Source organism: Lontra canadensis, unplaced genomic scaffold (genome assembly GCF_010015895.1).
Source record: "Lontra canadensis isolate GAN:19392208 unplaced genomic scaffold, GSC_riverotter_1.0 scaffold16, whole genome shotgun sequence".
Lineage (NCBI taxonomy): Eukaryota > Metazoa > Chordata > Mammalia > Carnivora > Mustelidae > Lontra > Lontra canadensis.
The window spans coordinates 12,408,384-12,428,974 of record NW_022631010.1 but is presented as its reverse complement, the minus strand read 5'-3'; the positions used below and the strand labels follow the sequence as shown (position 1 = coordinate 12,428,974).

Here is a 20,591-nt window from a genome sequence, read left to right as displayed (position 1 = left end):
TTATTATCCTTTTAATGGCTGTAAAATCTATAGTTATTGTAAAGGCTGCTTTTAGGCAAACAGGCTTGAGTGATGTAATCTAGAAAGAGCCATTAGGTGACCCACCTGAAAATATCCATAGGCCCTAACTAACCAATGGGCTAGTTACAACCAGGCACAATTAACCAAAAAGGGAAAATTCTGTATGTTGCCACACCTTCTCATCTTCCTCCTTTAAAAACAGCCCTCACCCACTGCCTCATTGTCGCCAGCCTCTCTTCTGTCATAATGCCCACCATTTCCTTACAATGTATCCCATAAACTTTTATCTTCTTTGTTCTGCCTCAGGTGAATCCTTTCACTGCCCAAACCCCTGTCCTCCACAGGATTGTTGCCCCACATTTGGGTCCCCCATCTCATGGGGAGAGACACTCCATTTAGACACCACAGTTATCACTCCTACTTCATTACCAATACTGGTGATTTATGTTTTCCCTTTGTTTTTGTCTAAATGAGTGATTTTAATCCAGGCTGACTCTGATAATCTATTTTCATTCAATTTGTATATTTGTGATGTTGTAGTATGCCACAGAAAGGGATGATATTTTTAAATTTTTTGAAAAGAATAATGATTTGTTTTTAAAATATGTACATTCATTATTAAAAAATTTCAGACCATTCCAAAAAATATAGAGAAGAGAGTAAATAATCAACCAAAATCTTCCCATCAGAAATATCCCTTGGAAAAAATATACAGTGGAAAAAAACAGTCTCTTCAATAAACGGTGCTGGGAAAATTGGACAGCTATATGTAGAAGAATGAAACTCGACCATTCTCTTATACTGCACACAAAGATAAACTTGAAATGGATAAAAGACCTCAACATGAGACAGGAATCCATCAGAATCCTGGAGGAGAACATAGGCAGTAACCTCATCGGTATCAGCCACAGCAACTTCTTTCAAGATATGTCTCCAAAGGCAAAGGAAACAAAATTGTGACTTCATCACAATCAAAAGCTTCTGGGGCACCTGGGTGGTTCAGTGGGTTAAAGCCTCTGCCTTCCGCTCAGGTCATGATCCCAGGGTCCTGGGATCCAGCCCCGCATTGGGCTCTCTGCTCAGTGGGGAGCCTGCTTCCTCCTCCCTCTCTCTGCCTGCCTCTCTGCCTACTTGTGATCTGTCTGTCAAATAAATAAATAAAAATCTTTAAAAAAAAAAGATCAAAAGCTTCTGCACAGCAAAGGAAACAGTCAACAAAACAAAGAGGCAACCCACGGAATAGGAGAAGATATTTGCAAATGACAGTACAGACAAAAGGTTGATATCCAGGATCTATAAAGAACTTCTCAAACTCAACACCAAACACAAAACACAAAACAGATAATCATATCAAAAAATGGGCAGAAGATATGAACAGACACTTCTTCAATGAAGACATACAAATGGCTATCAGACACATGAAAAAATGTTCATCATCACTAGCCATTAGGGAGATTCAAATTAAAACCACATTGAGATACCACCTTACACCAGTTAGAATGGCCAAAATTAGCAAGACAGGAAACAACATGTGTTGGAGGGGATGTGGAGAAAGGGGAACCCTCTTACACTATTGGTGGGAATGCAAGTTGGTGCAGCCACTTTGGAGAACAGTGTGGAGATTCCTCAAGAAATTAAAAATAGAGCTTCCCTATGACCCTGCAATTGCACTACTGGGTATTTACCCCAAAGATACAGATGTAGTGAAAAGAAGGGCCATCTGTACCCCAATGTTTATAGCAGCAATGGCCACGGTCGCCAAACTGTGGAAAGAACCAAGATGCCCTTCAACGGATGAATGGATAGGGAAGATGTGGTCCATATACACTATGGAGTATTATGCCTCCATCAGAAAGGATGAATACCCAACTGTTGTAGCAACATGGACGGGACTGGAAGAGATTATGCTGAGTGAAATAAGCAGAAAGAGTCGATTATCATATGGTTTCACTTATTTGTGGAGCATAACAAATAACATGGAGGACATGGGGAGATGGAGAGGAGAAGGGAGTTGAGGGAAATTGAAGGGGAGGTGAACCATGAGAGACTGTGGACTCTGAAAAACAATCTGAGGGTCTTGAAGGGGCGGAGGGTGGGAGGTTGGGGGATCCAGGTGGTGGGTATTGAGGAGGGCACATATTGCATGGAGCACTGGGTGTGGTGCAAAAACAATGAATTCTGTTACGCTGAAAAGAAATTAATAAAAAAAAAAAGAAGAAATATCCCTTGATTTATAATATTCTATAAATCTTCCTCTAGAGAGAGAAATAAAAGTGTAAGATTATAACGAAAATAAACTGAAAGGTATTCTTTTTCATATATGGGTGGTACCACTTACGTTATTTTAAAACTAAATTATATTTAATCTTAACTAAAATTAAATTTAAAAATAAAAGGAAAAGGAATGAAAATGTTCCTACAGCATTTTCTAAACTTCAGAAAAAATGTTACTTTCACAGAGAAAAAGTTATTTTCATAAGAAGATAAGTTTCTAAACTAGTCCTTTAAAGATAAGGAAAAAGGGGTGCCTGGGTGGCTCAGTGGGTTAAAGCCTCTGCCTTCAGCTCAGGTCATGATCCCAGGGTCCTAGGATCAAGCCCCGCTTTGGGGCTCTCTGCTCAGCAGGGAGCCTGCTTCCTCCTCTCTCTCTGCCTGCCTCTCTGCCTACTTGGGATCTTTGTCTGTCAAATAAATAAATAAAATCTTCAAAAAAAGAAATAAAGATAAGAAAAAAGACTGAAAGAGCTCAGTGAGATTGGAGGTAGGATTTCATAAGATATCAATATATATATCAGGTTTATATGAAGCATATGTAACTATGTGCTTCAACATTAATAATATCCATTGACCTCTTGTTGAGGAAAATGAGGAAACCATGGTCTTTAAATCTCCTCAGAACTCCCCTCTCTCTATCTGCAGAACTTAGTAAATTACACAAAAACATTTATATTGTCAAGGTTGTAATATTTGTTCTGTTTTAAAGCTCCCAAACACATAGTTTTTAGTTTCAGATTTATTTAAAAACAGATATAATCCTCCTCATCACATTTGACCATGGTTTCATCATTCTTAGGAATTGTTTTTTAAATTTATTTCTTGGGTGAGTCCATGTCATGGTCAAGTAGGATTTGTTTTTCAAGGTTTAAGTGTGCTGTATATCCTGATTTGTTGTTTGAGAACAATTAACTGCTATCTTGAAAAGCTGAAGAACAGACTGGCTAGGCGAAACAGACATCATTGGGTCACTGTTTTTTTAACTCAGAACATTCCCCCAGGCATTGTACGACGCTGTGAAGCAATCAAAATGCAGCCTGATTTTCTTTTTCTTGTATGTAAATTGCCTTTTCTGCCTGGATGCACCAAAGATTATTTGTCTTTGAAATTCTATACCTCCACCAGAGTATTTCTTAACTATGTCCTTTTGTTCAGAAAATTAAAGGGGCGCCTGGGTGGCTCAGTGGGTTAAAGCCTCTGCCTTCGGCTCAGGTCATGATCCCAGGGTCTTGGGATCGAGCCCCGCATCGGGCTCTCTGCTCAGCAGGGAGCCTGCTTCCCCTCCTCTCTCTCTGCCTGCCTCTGTCTACTTGTGAGCTCTCTCTCTGTCAAATAAATAAATAAAATCTTAAAAAAAAAAAAAAGAAAAAAAAAAGAAAATTTAAGACTCTATTTCAAGAACTTAACTTCTATAATATCTTTGATTAATTTTTCTATTCCATTTTATTCTGCTTTGTTGTTGTTGCTTTTAACAACACAGGTTGTAAAAAGTGGCTGGTATGCTGGTAAATGAAAACAACTAAAATTTTCTGATATGTACTGTTTGTCAATTTGTATGCTGTAAAGTCTCCCACAATGGTTGATTTCAAGCTATCAGTGTTTTTACCAAATATGGAGTTAGGAGCTCTTGCAGACTGGTGCAATCCTTTATGTGTACATATGTTGGATCTCCTTTGTTTGACTTCCATATAATTTTCTTACAGAGTTTTATACCTTTTTTTTTTTTTTTTGGTATCTAGTTCTGTCTATCACTGGATTTCAGTTGTGTTTATTCTCATTTCCTATTCTTTTACCTTTTGAGTTGTTTAATGACTTCTCCCTCTCCCCCACGCCCACCCCTGCCAAAACTCTGCCAGGGTCCCTTTCATATCTGGTCAGATTTTTTCTTCTTTAAATCCTTGTATTTCTTAAAGAAATTTTTTTTTTTTTTTTTTTGTCAGATCATATAATCTTTACCTTTTTAGAACTTTGGAGAAATTTTTATCTGATCTTTTGTTCTGTTTCCTGGGGGTAATTCTCCTTCAGGTGAATTTTTCTCTTATGCTTTTTGTTTCTGCTTCTTGAAACATTCATTTCCAACCCCTGTCGTGCCTCTCCCCTCTTATCTGAGCAAGTGTCCTGTTTCTTTCTGGAATCCATGCTGGTTCCTTTGTAATTGTGATGAATCTTCAGGGATTCTAGCTACTTGCTGATGAATAGCATGGCTGAGAGGGAATGTAAGCTGGGGTTAGTCTGAATCTTGACTCCGCAGTGTGGTCTTAAACAATTTACCAAAGTTCTCTACCGCTCATATATATCTTTTCACTGTTTGTGTTAATAAGGCTGGTTGGGATTAATTTCTCATGAAATATTCACTAGTAGATAACTTTATTGTATTGAAAAATGCACATTTCTAATTACTATTTAACTGCTATATCCCCCCTCAGAAATTACAAAGCACAAATACAGATTTTGATAGTGGATAAAATCATGTCTTAAATGTTAAGGAATGAATACATGTCAGCTCAGGAGGTCATGATTCATCATTTCACACATAAAAGATGTATGGAGCCAGATAACTAAAGAGAAAATCTATTTCTAGGTGCCTGGTGGCTCAGTCAACTAAGAAACAGACTCTTGATTTCAAGATCTCATGGGTCTTGGGATTGAGTCCTGAGTTGGACTCTGTGCTCAGGGAGGAGTACTTGAGATTCTCCCCCTATCCCTCTGCTCCCTCCCCGCTCCACTCACATGTGCTCTCCCCCATCCACCCCCAAATAAATAAATAGGTCTCTAAAAATAGAGAGAGAAAGAAATGTACTCTTGTTGGTTTGTAAACTTGGGAGCTTCCTGGGTGAAATCTGAAACTGGTCCCCACACATAGAGGGCAAGGAGAAAACAAAGGAAGAGGCCACTCCAGATTGGAGGCAGCAATTTTAATAAGCAAGAGAATTTACATGTGAGGCTTGTCTTAACTGGTGCAAGATGAGCAGATCTCCACACATACGCACCAGAATCTTAGAAGTTTACAGAGGCCTTAACTGGGTTAAGTCACATATTCAGCAGGTGGACCCAACAATACATTATTCTCTAAGGTTGTGTCCTTGAAACTGGCTCCTACTGTGGGAACCGTGGGCTGAATGTACATTCAGGGGCAAGGAGTCTCTGATTGCCCAGGTCCAGATTGTGGTTTAATTAAAAGTCAAGTCCTTTCAGTGACTGCCTCCAACAACTCTCAATTGCTGCTTATAGGTTATTTTCCAAATGTTAAATTTCTGCACCATGGAAAAAGTCTATTACTTATTTAAAAATAAAGTTTTTAAATCCCTCTGACAAATTGATACAGTCCTACTTCGTGTATTCAAAAGTGCTATATTTGATGATTCTTAGTGTGGTGGACAAAGTAAAGTTCTACCCAAATCCCTCTTAGGTGAAGGACCTATTACCCCGGTTGCAGGGATTACTGATGGCCGATGGCCTTCAGGTGTTCTCTCTTTTAGGGACTGCCTTGGCTTCAGAGAGCTGCTTCATTTTCAAGTTCATGCCCATTCCAATACAAGCAATAGAATAATGTTTGTATATAAAGGATCGGACAACTCAAACCAACTCTCGACTACTCTGAAGGGTCATCCTAGCTCCAGAGCTCCCTGGATGGCTGACCAAGACTCATCGGCCTGCATCATAACTTGACTTCTACCTCTGTCCACTCCTGCTTCCTGCACTTCCCACCCATACCTCTTGGTCCTTAATTAACAAACTCTCAAGAAATGATACTATATAAAAGGAAACTCCCTAGGTCTTAATGCAATGCGGTATGTCCAGAAATAGTATTATTATTCATTTATAAAGTTTACCTTGCATAACTCCTAAATGAATTTAAAGACAACTATGAATAATCATGGTATGTAATCACTTAAACAACCACGCAAATGCAAGGTTTGTTTAACAGGTAAGATTTTTTTTTCCTGTGATTAAAATTCAGTATTTCAAAGCAAAATTCTAATTGATAGCAATCACGAAGAAGACCTCTATGAAAATATTTTCTAGTTCTTGCATCTGTGCAAGCACACACAAGAAGGTCAAAAATAGAAAATATTTATGCAAATAATGGTGGGAGTAGGAGTGGTGGGTATATAGTTAGGCCTATGTGTGTGGCTTAGAAAATAAAGAGGTAGACTTAGAGATTCCTATTCCTTTAAACAGAAAAACAAGGCTGATATACCAGGACATATTTAGCCTTTGTACATAGGAGTATTGAGGGAGAAAAGTAATTACTCATTTATCCTATGGTTCCTGCTTTAATACTACAGCTACTGTATTGAGGGTACCGAATGAATGGAAAACAAGAGAGAAATGATAAATACTGTACCATTAACTATAAAACTGTTTAGAGTTATTGAGTATTATAGGGTACAGATGGTTACAAACCCTTCTTTTTAATTTGCTGTGCAGTTATGGAATCAGATACCGTATCAGTAACTCATGACAATATTGTTGGGGCAGCTAAGGACAGACAAGGGTAGAACTTCTTCATTTCCAAGGTTGGAAACTCATGACTGGTTTTGCGAATGTCTCTCTCTCACTATGGCAAGGACAGTGAATATTCTTGACATTGTGTGAGCCTTCAGAAGCTGGGAAGAGAGTGGACAACTAGGGGATTTAATATGAACCACAAGATACCATTGCAAGCTTCAGCCCAAACATCACTCATTAGAAAGCCCTGTAATCTCTTGGTATATAAATGTCCTCCTTTTGTCACAATCTGTCAGTCTTCTTAATTGGGCAAGCCCAGCCTTATCATGGCTTGTGTAATAAATTCGGCACTTGGATGCCCAGACTGAATTTTTGTCCTAGCTCAAGAAAGCCAAGGGAGACTGGTTCAGACTTCAGGAGAGCAGCTCAAGCAGCAACTAGTTTGCTAGCCAACTAGCAAAATGAGCATGGAGAGGTCTGGGAACCCATTGTCCCCCTAAACCTCAACTTCTAAGTCAGAAAGTAGCTAGTTGGTGCTGGGTGCACAGAGCCACCCTAATGTGACTTCTATCAGGGATGCACAGCAACCCAGTTGTGTGTGTGTGTGTGTGTGTGTGTGTGTGCGTGCGCGCACGCGCGCGCGCGCTGCAGGACCTTTACTTACTAGCCAAGGCACCCTCTCTAGGCAGAAGGAGCCTCTGTGATGCCACAGACCATTTCCGGGCTGGCATATTGAAGGATGGCCACACAAAGGTCATAGGGGTGTTCTCTAGATTCCTGCTGCTCAGTGTGGTCAGAGGACCATGGGCAACAGCATCACCTGACAGCTTGTTTAGCTTGTAGAACCTGAGGCACCTGGACAAACCCAGTGACTCTGATTTTGCATTTTAATCCTATGGCACGTTGAAGTTTGAGAAGCACAGGTCCAGGTGGTAGCAAGAGGGTTAGCGGAGGGATCTGCCTCTCAGCCCCGCCTCCTCCCCCACCTTTGCTCTCCTCTTTAGCAAAGCTCAGCCCCGCATTGGTCTTGCACAAAATTTCTGCGAACCCCGAGTGTGTGCGGAGGGGGCGTGCAGGAGCTGCCCCGGCGCCGGGGTAGGGGAGCTGGGTAACTGGCTTGGCAAGGGGCTGCTTTCTCCCGGCTCCGGGCTCCGCAGAGTGGAGACACTCCCCCCGACTCCCCCCCACCCCCCACCGCATCTGCTACTGCCTGCCTCCCGCCGGCTGCCGCGAAAACCCGGAACAGCTGCGTGCGCTCGTGGAAAGTCCTCCTAGGGGCGAAGCCGGGCAGCTGGGCATGCTCAGTAGCTGGGGGAGGCTTGGGTGGAGAGTAGAAAGCCGCGGCTCTGCCTCCCACCCCCTCCCTCTGGCCCCCGCCCCCCTTGCCCCTACCCAGCCCGTAGTAGTTGCCCGGCGTGCGCCCGCGGAGACTGGGAACATGGCGCTCCGAGCGATGTAGCAGCCGCGGAGGGGAAGCGGAGGAGGCGCCGCCGCTGCGCTGACAGCCAGTCGCCAGGTAGGCAGGCGCGCCAGGCTGGGCTTCCTGGGTGGGTAGCCGCGCGGGGAGGGGCGCTTGCGGGGATGCGCCCGGCTGGGACCCCGGGCATCTCGCTTCGCCGGCGGAGGATACGAAGCGGGCATCTGACAGCGCGCGATTGTGCATCGCCTAGGAGATGCCAGAGGCTGGGGACCGGCGGGCTGCAGGGCAGGGATCCGGGGACCGCCCCCACCCCCCATGCGCTGCCATCCAGCCTGGGCTCTCTGCGGGTCAAATAAAGGATAGTTCCTTTCTGCCGGGCGAGAGGGCGAGGGGGAGACCCCCGGATACCAGTTTTGGGAGTGCGCTGGTCCCCCGGACCGCTAGCAAGCCCCGCACCGGTTCTTTGTGTATACAGCCGCGCACGCCCAGGGCGGAGCCAGGGTGTTTCTCCCCAGGCGTGTTGCACACATTGCCAGGGCAGGATTTCCGTATGGTTTTTGTCTCTTGGCAGGTGTGGACTGGAAGATGTAATAGCTGAACATTTATGGGGCTGTGTTTTCCTTTGTTACTTGCCTTGGTGTGTATGTGTGTGTATGTGTGTGCGCGCGCGTGGTGGGTTGTAATGGAGAGAGAACTTCTGCTCGTGGGCACGGGTGTGGGCAGAGCGTGGAAGAGGATCTCGGTTCCAAACTCTTGTCAAAATCGCGTGTGATGTCGGCCTCCTGGAGGGTAAACTTGAAAAGTCTAAAGATCATCTGTGCCCGGTTTGGAGAAGCGTGTTTGACCTCCTCGAACCCATGTGTGTGTAGCTGGAGGTTTAAACATGGGAATCGAGTTAATTCAACATTAGGTATCCGTTAAGGGAATTTGAATCAGTGGGGCTGCCTGTGGTGGTGTTTTGTTTTTTGTTTTTTTTTTTGTTTGTTTTTTTTTTAGGTCAAATTAATAGAGAAGTTGGCAGGAAGCCAGGAAAAAGTGTTATCTTTAATAGCTGGTGACAGTTTGGGAGGTTAAATACGCTTTTGGGGAAATTGGGAAACCTGGCTTTGTACGGGGTTCTACCAAGAAATAACCATGGAGTCTTAGATAACTCACAAAATCTCTCAGCATGTCCCTTTTCTCTTCTGGGGTTTGGTGGTATGTAGATACAATGTCTCTCACCTGAGTCCAGATGCACAAGACACTCTTGAAAAGCCCCTCCTACACTAGAAGTCTATGAAACTGGCACCCCAGAATAACAGCTCTGCCGCCTTGTATTTCTATATCTGTTATATTCAGCACAACACCCTGAGTTAAGGAGAGAAGGTAAATTTAGAACATGCTTTTATTTTTTACTTTATCATTTAAAGGATGGACATCTGTGACTATGAAGTTTAGAGACCCTTTCCTGCGGACTTAGAGTATTTATTCTTTTGGTCTCCTTAGGTGGCAAGAATGAGTCAGTATCCTCAAAATGAAATGGGGAGTGCTTGAGGAAAATGCGTCTAAGTAAATTAAAGCCGTACATGTCCAATCTGATGGTAATACCTTGAGGTGGAATACGTAATGTGCAAAGCAGAAATGTTGCTGATAGAAGCAATCGAGTTGATGGCAAGTTTATTGATAGTATTGGTCTTAGAATAAGATTTTTGTGTTCCTCTGGGAAGGGGTGAAGATTGGTATACTAGGTGCCTGCAACTTGGAATTTTGTTAATAAATGTGAGTTTTAATTGCAGGCGTTGAAAACATAGTTTGGCAGCTCCTCTCCGCTTCAACCCTGCAGGTGTGAGAGGCAGGTGTTCCTGGGCGTGGTACCATCTTGGGGATGAGACAGCGGAGTTTGGGCTCTGACTCCTCTGTTCTTAACTCTCTGATCTTGGGCAAGCTATTTAACTTTGTGGCACCTTGGCTTCCTCCCCTGTTAAACAATCCTGGGGACAGAGCTTTACCTAAATGGGTGGGTGTGTGGGTGACTCCTAAACCACCAGAAAAATGGTGGTGACCCTCAGAAGAGGAAGGAAAATGGATATTTATTTAACATTCACTGGGTGCCCTGTGTTAATGCTAGTCAGCCCCAAACAAGTGATCTAACTCTCCAACTGTTTTCTTCCTAGGGCTGCCATAACAAATTGCCAAAAACCAGGGAGCTCAAAACAAAATTTATTTTCTCACTGTTTTGGAGGCTGGAGCTCCATAATCAGGATGCAGACAAGGCCATGTTCCCACTGAAGCCTCTTGAGGAGGACCCTCTTTTGCCCTTTTCCAGCCTGTGGTGGCCCCAGGTGTACCTTGGCTTGTGGCAACATAGCTCCCAATTCCTGCATCCATCTTCATATGGCAAAGTACCCCCCTCCTTTTTTTTTTTCTAATTTGGCAGACAGAGATCACAAGTAGGCAGAAAGACCGGGAGAGAGAGAGAGAGAGAAGGAAGCAGGCTCCTCGAGCAGAGAGCCCGATGTGGGGCTCGATCCCAGGACCCTGAGATCATGACCTGAGCTGAAAGCAGAGGCTTAACCCACTGAGCCACGCAAGTTTCCCCTTCTTATAAGGACACCATTCATATTGAATTTAGGGTCCATTGCAATTCAGTATGACCTCCTCTTGATTATAGCAGCAAAGATCCTGTTTCCAAATAAGGTCACATTTATAGGTTCTGGTTAGGCATGAATAATATTTGGAGGATGCTATGTGTCAACATGCCTGTGATCTGTGTTTAATGACCTGATTATTTCAGCATAGGACTAGAAGGTAGAGTATTGTGGTTTTGGAAAAGATTTTCAAGGTTATTTAATGCAGTTAACATATTTGATGTTTCCCAACCATGGTAAGGAAGAGCAGTATTTAGAGGTACTAGACAAATACCACTTATCTGAAAACCTAGCTGCTCCAGGATCTCGGTCTCCTACAGGTGACCTACCTGACACACCCTGTCCCAATGACATTCGTTAATGTTGCCCCTTCTCTTTTTGCTACCCCACTGACTACAATGCAAATAAGCAGCAGACAACCAAATTGAATGAGAAAAATGACAAGAGCAACAGATACACCCCAATCTTAACACCTTTCTAATCTTTCACCACCGTCCATGGTGTTTCTTTAGCCAGACTCGAGAATTGTCTTTGACACCTTCATCCTGCGCCCTCCAAATCCCAAATCATCACAAAGTTACATAAATGTTGTTTCCTACATGTATCTCTAGATAGATTCTTCTTTCCATCCCTACCACCACACCATCAAACCTCAAGTCATCGTCTCTCTCCTGGATCACTAGCATAACTTTCTAGGAAGACCCCTGGCTCCTTGCTTGGCCCCTCCAATCATTCTTCGAGGACAGATAAGATCGTGTCAGTTCCTTGCATAAAATGCATTCACATATTTGGGATGGGGTCCAGAGATGGTCTGAGCCTTGGATATACTTAGCCAGCCGTATCTTGGGCATCCCCTCTTATTGCTGTTAACATTGACCTCATGTCTGTTGACTATCCCAAGCACTTCCCCTATACCTTGCCAGGGCAAACTACTCATCATTTAGGCCTCCTTGGTCTCTCTTCCCCAGCAGCCCCATTCTCCTTATCACCCTTCTAATTTTCTTCCATAGCCATGAGGCACTTACCTTAATTTGTAATTTCCTATTTATTTCTTTGGATATTTAATTTCTGTAAACTCCAGTGGCCATTTGTTTTGTGTCTTGCATGTAGAAGATGCTCGGTATTGGCAAATGAGTGAAAGAATGAATATTCTTACAGCATTTTCCTATGCCAACTTAAAGATCTGATTTTTTAGAAACTTTTTCTTTTTTTTTACTAACTTGTATAAAAAGAGCAATTGAGAAACTCATTCTGATTTCAAAAGAGGAGTATTCTTGGCTTTAACAAATGCATCTTCGAAGAATTGCTTTTAAGCAAGCGGTTTAGAATTGAGTCAAAATATTTTCTAACAACTGATGTTTTTGTAAAACACATCAGTCAGTCAACAAACACTTCACAGATATCTATTAGACATTTATATTTGCCATGCTAGGCCTTAGGGGGACAATGGAGCACTAGACTTTTAGCCTTCTAGAGATTAATAGTAAATAATAATGTGTAGTAATAACATTTATTCAGCTTCTGTCATATGCCCGCTTCTCCTCAGTCGCTATCCCTACTCATTACTAGAGATAGGCTTTTTGTCTTTCCCATAACACAGAACCCAAATCAGATGCACGATAAATACCCCATGAATTAATAATTAGTAGATACTATTATCCTGATCTTTGAAAATAAGAAACTTGGGCTTATCTGTGGAAAAAGGAACCTGCTCATACACAGAAGAACATGCATTTGTGTTTTGAATATATCCAGGTGAGCCCTGTTCTACTTTAAAAATCATCCTGCCTATGTCTCTTTTTTTTTTTTTTTAAGATTTTATTTATTTATTTGACAGACAGAGATCACAAGTAGGCAGAGAGGCAGGCAGAGAGAGGGGGGAGGCAGGCTCCCTGCTGAGCAGAGAGCCCGATGCGGGGCTCGATCCCAGGACCCTGAGACCATGACCTGAGCTGAAGGCAGAGGCTTAACCCACTGAGCCACACAGGCGCCCCCTGTGTGTGTCTCTTATTTAACCCTGTCTCTGGGGTTAAATAAGAGGGGTTAAATAAGAGACCGCTGTTCATACACGAGCAAGTTCCTGGTATGTTTCTGGGTCTTCCACAGTAATCACAATTCTTAATCGGCCACTAAATTTTTCCATTTGTCTATTTAAATCAAGTGAGAAGTGACCGAATGGCTCTTTCAGCACACTTCTGGGTAGTTTTGAGAAAAGCAAAACTGAGTACCCTGTGGAAAAGAATGTGGTTCAATGCAGGACTACAAGGCTACATTTTGGGTTTCTAGGATGGCCGCAATTTCATGTAATCTTATTTCATGAAAAGTGATTTTTTTAAAATAAATATTTAATGTGTATGTTTAAGTAAGACTTTTCACCTAAGTAGCAAAAAAACCCAGATATCGTGTCTTGATTATGTGTAGAAGTGATAGATACACAACTGAGTCAACTAAAACCTGAAGAAACTAATAAGAGCTATTTTGGTGAGATGGTTAGTTATAAAATTCATGATTATGGATCAATGGTAGGGCACCTGGATGGATCATGGGTTAAGCCTCTGCTTTCGGCTCAGGTCATGATCTCAAGGTCCTGGGATGGAGCCCCGCTTTGGGCTCTCTGCTCAGTGGAGAGCCTGCTTCCCCCTCTCTCTCTCTCTCTGCCTGCTGCTCTGCCTACTTGTGATCTCTCTCTCTGTGTCAAATAAATAAAATCTTTAGAAGAAAATTTAAAAAATCAATGGCTACCCCAAAATACTGGTCTTCACTGACTACAAAATACAATAGAGAAGCATTTTGTTCATAAATCCACAAAAATGTAAATTCAAGAAACATAGGAAATGTATGGAAAATATTTGGGAATAATAAGAAACATCTAAAAACTTGTTTAGAAAGCTGTAAAATTTTACTCAAACACATAAAATAAGAAATGAACAAATGAAAACATGCTATTCTTAGGATAGAAAGATTTTATGAAATAGTTACTTTTCTACAATCAATCCTACAGTTTTATTGCTTGGGGATTTGGGGAAACGACGAAATGATTCTAACATCAGGCCACAAGAATTACTACAGGACTAGACTCAAGAAGATTTTGCTAAAGAATGTATCTGGCGGGGGGCGCCTGGGTCGCTCAGTGGGTTAAACCTCTGCCTTCAGCTCAGGTCATGATCTCAGGGTCCTGGGATTGAGCCCCACATTGGGCTCTCTGGTGGCAGGAGGCCTGCTTCTCCCTTCTCTCTGCCTGCCTCTCTGTCTACTTGTGATCTCTCTCTCTGTCAAATAAATAAAAATTAAAAAAAAAAAGAATGTATCTGGGGGTGGTTTGCCCTTACAGAAATAAAAATCTGGTCATTGAGCGTCACTGTAGACGTGTAGTTCTGGTAGAGGAATCAATAGATAGCTCACTGGAATAGAGTAGCCTGGAAACAGACTCCGGTAGTTCTAGGAAACAGAAGAGTGATGGGTAAAGCATTCTGAAACAGGGGGAAGTATTCAACAAAACCAAGGCACTGCACCAATAAGTAGAAAACCGTCAACTAAGAACCTGTTTGCACAATTCACTGAATTACAGATATATTGGAAAGTTGATCTGCCAGGTGAGAAACAAAGCTAGAAGAAAGTACTTAATAATTAATGCAAATAATGGCAGAGCAAAAGATCACTTTGAGTATATTTTAAACTTTCATATGCAAAAATATACAGTTTAGAGCAGAAAATAATCATGGAGAAAAATATTAACAGCAAGCATGACAGAACAGTTAATAGAATAATTGCACTGAAGAACTCTTGCATATCAGTCACTAGAAAATAACACCCCAATAGAATTGCCTAATTATCTGAAGAAATGATTTGAAAGGATGAAATAAAAAGGCTAATTCACATATTTAATAAATATCTTTACTATTAACCACAGAAATGCAAATTAAAACAAAAATGTGATGCCATGTTTCATGTATTAAACAAGCAATATATAGTCACATATATGTGTATATATATGTATTTATATATATATGAATATAAATACTTAGTACCAGGAGGGATGCAGTGACATTTTCATTACTGCTGGTGGGAGAATTATGTGCTATAGCCTTCCTGGAGGACAGTTTTAAAAGCATTTGACAAATATTTTCGAAGTTCAAATTATTTGACATAGTTATTTCTCTGGTTTTTAATTTTTTTTTTTTTTTAAAGATTTTATTTATTTATTTGACAGACAGAGATCACAAGTAGGCAGAGAGGCAGACAGAGAGAGAGGAGGAAGCAGGCTCCCCGCCGAGCAGAGAGCCCGATGCGGGGCTCGATCCCAGGACCCTGGGATCATGACCCGAGCCGAAGGCAGCGGCTTAATCCACTGAGCCACCCAGGCGCCCCTCTGGTTTTTAATTTTAATTTTAGTCTCTGCTGAGGAATTCGTTGCAGGCAAAAGCAATAAAGAAATTACCCTTAAAACTAAAAATTGGGGGGCTGGTTGAAGATATTTGAAGGTCCCAAGATAATAGACAATTACTGAGTATTAAAGGTGATCCTTTCAAAGCTTATGTAGTGATGTGGAACAACTTCAGTTTTTTTTTTTTTTTTTTTTTTTTTTTTAAGACTTTAGTTATTTATTTGACAGAGCGAGAGAGATCACAAGTAGGCAGAGAGAGAGATGGGAAGCAGGCTCCCTACTGAACAGAGAGCCCGATGCGGGGTTCGATCCCAGGACCCTGAGATCACAACCTGAGCTGAAGGCAGAGTCTTAAGCTGCTGAGCTACCCAGACAACCCAACTTTAGTTTCAAGTGGAAATAAGCCAGTGCACAATGATGTGTGTTTTGTGAGATGGAAATATCCTATAGGTATGTAAAAGCTGGAGTAAAAACAAAGTTAGTTTGTGTCTAGATGGTAGAATTATGGCTTTGCTTTTCTTTTTTTATGCCTTTCCGAATTAAAAAAAAAAAGTCAATAGCATTGTCTTATGAATCAAAAAAAAACCGATTATTTTACAAATATGGTAGTGATACACACTCAGGTTATAATTATTCATTTATGTAACACATTCATTGATTATCTCTGTGTCAGGAGCTCTGCCAAGTGTATCAGCAATGACTCTTAGTTTGCATGCAAATGAAAGAAACTGTCTAACTTGAGCAAAAAGAATTTACTAGAAGGTTATCAGATAGCTAAGAGAATTGCCAGGAATGGGGGCGGGGTGAATGGCAAAAACAAAAACAAAAAACAGGCTTGGAAGCAAACCAGAACCTAGTTAGCTCCAAGCTCTAAATATCAGGAGCTTAGAGACAGGCTCCAGCCAGGAATAGGGCTGCTCAGGGCTGGGCCACAGTCTGGGGTAGTTATACCTGGACTCAACCTCCCCTGCAGCCACCCCCCTCCCAACCAACTCAGCCTCTGGGCATCCAGGAGGGAAGGGCGCCTCAATTAGCAGACCCACTGCCCCCTTTACTAACAAAGAAACAGGAAAGATGGGTGATAACCAAAACCAAACCAACACGAAAAAGACAATTAAAATGCCCATTACCCCCAGGACTTATAGGCCAGCAGGGTTGAATAGCAGCCTGCCTTCCTCCTCCTCAGAGAACACCTGAGATGTAGACAGACAGCTACTACGAGGTTCATGATGCTGTGTGTGTGTGGTGGTCCCTCACCCAGGAGATGCTGTTTTCTCCTGGAGTCAGCAGGGACATGTCCTGCAGATGGCTTTCAGACTCTATCTTTGGGTATGGGCAGGAGTTTTGAGGGGAGGCCCCATTCTTCAATGAGTTAAGAACCAGTGGGAAGGATTATCCGAACCAGTTTCACAGAAGCAAGAGGTATAGTTTAGAAATGGATGGGGGCGCCAGCACAAGTCTAAGCCTGTTTTTATTCTAACTTACATTTAGCAAGTCCTGTAGTTATGTATTTGAACTTGTCCACCATGAATACTGTGGTCTCAGTTCAAATAGCTTGGTACAGGATTCCAAACATCCATAGGTAAGTTGGTATTCTTCCCACAGTTCTTGTCATAAACAGGAAATGTCTGTGGCTATCTGGGTAATTTCATGCTCAGGTTCATGTTGCTTTTGTAATTATTTATAAACTTTTCCCCAAGGAAAGACTTGCAAATGGAAGGGAAAAAGGGAAATTGTTCTTCAGTTGCACTAAAAACAGGACCGAGAAAATCTTAAATTACTGGGAGAGGCCCCCACCCTAGACACTGCCCTGCAGTGAACTCAGCTGCTCTGTCCCTCAACTTCTGTGTACCTGCACAGCCACCCCCAACCCTGCCCCCTACCAAAGAGCCCATGTGCCCCTTGGCCCCCCTCTGTGCTCTGCTTTGCTTACCCAGGTCTTGGATTTCCCTGCTCAAAAGGCTCCTGGGCCCAAGGGTGGCTGAGCAGAGACTGTTCGTGGGAGGTGTGGCTGGAGCTCGGGACAGGTGGAAATTATAGTCCACACACAGGAGCTGGAGGTTAGGGTGGAAAGAGCAAGGGGACCAGGCAGGAGACTGGTGCTCCTTACTTGGCTGGGTTCTGGAATTCAAGAAATCGGAATTTAAACTCAGCTTCTAGGTTGCTATGAAGGCATGCTTGTCAAGCTAGGCAGATAGAACATATTTAGTAAGTTTTAACTTGATTTATCATATGTAAATGTGTAATAATTAAGACTCCATTTATGCTTTTGTAATTATTTATTTAATACAGTCTTCCCTGAGAAAAGACTTGAAAGGGAAGGGAAATGTTAGGCTTGGGCCTGCTAAGTCTTTTAGAAAGATGATACTCAGTTGTGTACACACACACACACACACACACACACACACACAACAATTAGCTACTGGTGCAACAATACAGAGCAAGAGAAAAGTGGATTGCACTCCTGCGATTATAGCTAACAGACTGAACAAGATGCATTAAATCCTTATCCCGGTACTTTACCTGTATATCTTAATTAATCTTCAGAAGGGCTTTATAAAATAGGTCATTCAAGTTAGGTGGGATAGTGAAGAGGAGTCAAACTCTGGCTCATCGAAATCCAATGTCAGTAGATAAGAAAAGTTTTGTTTGGAGTCCTTGAACCTTCAATAATGTACAAATCACTGGATTAATCAACCTACTCTAACTCTCCAATCCACTGATTCAGCATTTCTGTTCATGCAAATTTCCCCATGAAAAGGGAAAGTAAATGCATCGGTGTCCTCGCTGTGTTCAGTGTTAAGATTAACTGAATGATCAAAAGTAAAAATCAATATCTGGTTGCTTGTAGGAGAAACACATTTGGTTGACATTTTAAAACAGATGTCAGGAGAGTCCCTTTGCCAGTTTTCCAAGGAATTACCACTTACATCATTGGTGATGAAGGTAAATTAGCAATGGAGAGTACCTTTCTTTTTTCTATAAAGCACTGGTTCTTAACCCCAAGCCTCCATTTCCCCCACTGTCCAACTGAATCAAGAGGGCTTTATCCAAGCGTTGGTTCCGTCACTCTTAATAACAAGTTTTAGAAGGAGGGAGGGAGGAGAGGCATGAGCTCACTCACACCTTCAGTCCCAAATATAAATTCTATGACAGAGTCAACAATTATTAGCTTCACTTTTCAAATTCAAGGTTGACATACTATTTAAGAAACTCTTTAACTGTTTTCTGATGGAACTTGGCCCCTTTGCATCTGAGGATGATCATCTGAGTCCTGCAAATAGATATTTGTATAACACACTGATTTTCAAAGTAAGTTGTTCTGAAGTGTTATCTGAGTTGCCCACTTGCCTAATTTAGTTGTACTGCAATTTACTGACCTGGGAAAAGAACTTCCTAGTAGTGAAGACTAGAAAACTTCATTTGTTTAAAATATTCTTCCCCCAAAGTAGAGACAGTTGCTACGTGGGTATGACTTAATCTCTAAAAATATAAACAGTGATGGGGGGGTGGTGGTTAAAGTAAAAAAAAAAAAAAAAAAAAAAAAAAAAAAAAGTCTTAAACTGATGTAGAGTTTTCTTGATGTCTAGGTTTCAGAGACATGGAAACAAATAATAAAAAGGAAATTTCTAAGTATTTGAGTAACAGCCATTCGTGACTTGAGTTAAATAGTAATGTTAGTGTGTTTTACCCCCTCCTATCCAAAGAGTCCTTAAATCTCAACTTTCTTGCATATGCCCTTCCCTGTCCCACTGCCACTTGCCATAGCATCTGTTAGACCTTGTGTCAGCCTCTTTATCTTTTCTGCCTTCATTCCCACCTCAAAACAAAACAAAAACAAAAACATTATATCATCTGATATCACCATCCCACTGAAAACTTCCTACCCAACTACCACTCCCCTGTCCTACCCTCCATCCCTCCACCCCCCAAAATCTTCTCATACCTGGTTTTGGCTTGCCCCTCTCAAAACAGTCATCACACTGTTTTGTAGATGTTTTCTTACTTGGTTACCTTTTTTTTTTTTTTTTTTTTTTAGATTTTATTTATTTATTTGACAGATCACAAGCGAGGCAGGTGGGGGGCGGGGAGCAGGCTTCCCGCTGAGCAGAGAGCCCAATGCGGGGTTTGACCCCAGGACCCTGGGATCATGACCTGAGCTGGAGTCAGAGGCTCAACCCACTGAGCCACCCAGGTGCCCCCCTTCTTGTACTAGACCAAGAACTCTTCTAAAGCAGGTAACTTGTCTCTTGGTGTCTATATCCCCAGCATCAAGCTATATGCATATGTATGTCAGGTCTTTAATAAATGTTTGTGGGAGGAAAAAAATGTTTGTGGATAAATCCATGTTACCTAGGCTAAATAATGAGTCTAGAAGCAAAAGAGTAATGCGATGGTTTAAAATTGTGGAATGGGACCTAGAAATGGTCTAATCCATTTCCTTAATACTAGCATGCAATTTTTTTTTTCTTCTACTTTCTATAAATGAAAAACATGTGGAAGGAAAGATTGATACTCTGTTTCTGGTTAGAGACAAATTCTAATAGTGGATATGGGTATAAAGTAGACCTTCTAAATACATTGAAAAGGAAGTAATGAAGCAAACCATAAATGAAGAGCCAGCTCTCCAGGAATACAGTAAATAAACTGAGCTTCTGGGACGCCTGGGTGGCTCAGTTGGTTAAGTGGGTGCCTTCGGCTTGGGTCATAATCCCAGGGTCTTGGGATTGAGTCCCACATTGGACTCCTTGCTCAGCAGGGAACCTGCTTCTCCCTTTTCCTGCTCTGCCTCCGCTCCCTCTGCTTGTGCTCTCTCTCTCTCTCAATCTGACAAATAAATAAATAAATAAATATTTTTGAAAGATTTTATTTATTTGAGAGAGACCACGAGTGGGGAGAAGGTCAGAGGGAGAAGCAGACTCCCCATGGAGCTGGGAGCCCGATGCAGGACTCGATCCTGGGACTCTGGGATTATGACCTGAGCCGAAGACAGTCGCTTAACCAACTGAGCCACCCAGGTGTCCCAATAAATAAGATCTTAAAATAAATAAACTGAGCTTCTTAAAAAAATATTACAGATAGTTATTTGATTACTAGATGCAACTTACACTTCTCTGATGTCTCAAACCTGGTATGAATATGCCTGGTCGATGGTGCTTGAATATTAGTTGATATTTTATATGGAAAGCTGGGGTTTTATTCACTTCTGCTCTGGTCTTTGGTACCACGTGTTTCCATAGTAACAGATGCACTAAAAAATGAGAAAAACCAGGAAGACTGGGGAGGGAAATGAATCAAAGTAAGTGGTTCGAGTAAGGGGTTCCCCAAGGTGGGACCGGGGTCTCTTCAGGCTTCTGGTCACAGATATTTGTGGCAGCATGCCCAGAGAGAGACTATTCTAGGGTGATAACTG

The 20,591-nt window shown here is 42.0% G+C and overlaps 1 protein-coding gene across 2 annotated transcripts in view; it reads left to right on the top strand.

Moving 5' to 3' along the window:
- Positions 1 to 7,977: 7,977 nt before the first annotated feature.
- PAK5 (p21 (RAC1) activated kinase 5) overlaps positions 7,978 to 20,591 on the top strand; it is a 284,443-nt gene continuing 271,829 nt past the window's right edge. The window contains exons 1-2 of one of the 2 annotated variants that reach the window (XM_032859176.1): positions 7,978 to 8,263; positions 9,399 to 9,532. The gene's annotated coding sequence lies outside the window, so the exon portion shown is untranslated. The remainder of the gene's footprint in view (positions 8,264 to 9,398; positions 9,533 to 20,591) is intronic. The other variant, XM_032859178.1, reaches the window with a different exon arrangement.